Below are 2,475 nucleotides of genomic sequence, written 5' to 3'. Positions count from 1 at the left end.
TTTTTAATAATTTCATAGTTGTTACTCATACAAATAAAAAAAATGAGATTTTTTAATATCATCACATCCCACATAAAGCTTCTCACCAGCAGTTTAAGCTTTCCAACTCAAAGTAGCGTGACACCCACACCTGAGTATATTTCCTGGTCCCTAATTTGACTCTGCTAACTGTGGTTTTTTTTCACATTTTCACCATGTTCTCTTTATAAGCATAACTGAGCCTGTGTCTTTGCTGCTTTGCAAGCGTCTGAGTTTCTGGAACAGGAGAAACTTGGGCGAGAGTGCGCACCCCTGGTGTAGCCTGAAGCACTTGCTAAACATCATGCTATTTGTCCCTTGTTATAATATCACAGAGAATCTATCTTGGGTCCTCTTTTAGGGGGAAAAAGGTGATTGTACATGCAAAGGATAACAATCTTTATTTTTATTATTTTTTAAATTAAATTTATTCNCCAAATGCAATGTGGAATGGGTTGGGTTTTGTTTGTTTGTTTGTTTGTTTTGCAAATGTTTTCAGTAATGTTTCCACAGTGGCGTGGCATTAGGCATCCTGCTGACTTTTCCATTTGTCAGGGACAAGCAATTGAGTGAGCTGTATTGTTTCAGAGGTTGGTGCCATTTGAGGATGAGACTGTGGACTTCAGCCAGGAGGAGTGGTCATGCCTGGACCCTGCCCAGAGACCTCTCTACCAGTGGGTGAGCACAGCTGGCCTGGGGATCTAAGACAGGTTTCACTGAAGATTTCTTCAAAATATTGTGCAGCTACCAGAAATGTGTCACTCTCCCCTTTGGCTTCTCCTGGTAGTTCATTCCTTTGGGGATAATAATAAGCCCATAGGAATTTCATTTGATTACCACTAAAACCCAAGAATCTCCATAGAGATAAAGTATCCTTTCCATTCACAGGATATCTCTTTCCGAGCTCTGAGGTCATCCGTAGGAGGGAGGAAGCTGAGGAGGTGTGGGTGGGGTAGACTAAAACCCCATGTTACAGGTGTCAAGGTCAGTGACTATTGCCCAACCAGAGGTGGATTTCATTTGAGGACCACTATCTGTTACTTCACTTATCCGGTCCCCAGCTGGTGAACATGTAGGCGACCTCCCTGCCTTAAATAGGATTTCTATTGCTGTGATAAAACAATATGACCAAAAGCAACATGGGGAGGGAAGGGTTTCCTTTCACCTTACAGTTTATAGTCCATCATCCTGAGAAGTAAGCACAGGAACTCAGGGCAGGAACCTGGAGCAAGAGCTGATGAGAAAGCCTTAAAGAGGAGGTGCCTACTGACCTGTTCTTTATGGTTTTCTCCGCCTGCTTTCTTATACAACCCAGGTCCACCTGCTGCTCAGGAGCAGCACCGCCCACAGTGGGCTGGACCCTCCCACTACCTCTCATCAATCAAGAAAACGCTCTACAAACTTGCCTACAGGCCAAACTTATGGAGGCATTTTCTCAGTTGAGGTTCTGTCTTTTTAGATGACCTGTGCCAAATTGATATTAAAAGCTAACCAGCATACCCCTCTCCCAATTTTTACAAGCGACGGATACAGCATATTTTGTTATAAATGTGGAACGTGGACAGGGTAAGACCACTTCAAAGTTGAGGCCTGGGTAGTGACCTAACCTGATCGTGTCTTATGGACTTATTCAGCCACATGCAAATGAATAAGAATTTATATTCACACATATTACTGCTCATCATTTGATATGCTAGACTGATCCTTCATTCTGAATTTAGTCTAACAGCTGCAAGGATAGAGTACTTCATCATTTCTTTTGCTGACCCAGTTCTCTGGTATATATTGCCTTTTGTATTTCATTTTATGATCCCAATTTCTGATCTCCCATCTTCCCAAGCAACTAAACAAAGAACCAGATGCCGCTGAAGCACAGTCACCATGACACTGAGACAAGAGACACTGAGACAAGAGTCACCGAGACAAAAATCACAGGACTGAGTTCTCCCAACAGATGGCCCCTTTCTGATAATTCCTAAAAGAGAAGCACATAAAACACCAAGCCAGATGTGCCACAATTAGGAGGAAAAGACAGAAGAGGATCCAGTACAGGTGAGCCAGTGAGATAGCTAAGAGGGTACAGCTGCTTACTGCCAAGCCTCAGGGCCTGTGTTTGATCTCAGGAGCACACATGGTGGAAATAGAGAACCGACTTCCGCACGTTGCTGTGGCATGTACACGCCCATCCACACACCGCGCTCCATCCCCACATACAAATCAATAAACAAATTAATTAAATGACAAAAAGGGTTTGTTTAATGCTCTGGTACAGTAAAGGAAACCAATGAATTCAGAGAAAAACAGAGGGCAAAGCAGATTGTGCCTCAGCTGCATCTGATGCTTTGTTTAGCTGCCTGGAAGATGGGAGATCAGAAACTGGGATCGTAAAATCTGATAGATGTCCCCAGATTCTCCTATTTTCCTGGGTGCTTGTTCCTTGGTTCTTGGCCTTAACGC

Source organism: Mus pahari, chromosome 1, assembly GCF_900095145.1.
Source record: "Mus pahari chromosome 1, PAHARI_EIJ_v1.1, whole genome shotgun sequence".
NCBI lineage: Eukaryota > Metazoa > Chordata > Mammalia > Rodentia > Muridae > Mus > Mus pahari.
The sequence above is the reverse complement of the archived record's forward strand: the minus strand, read 5'-3'. Positions refer to the sequence as shown.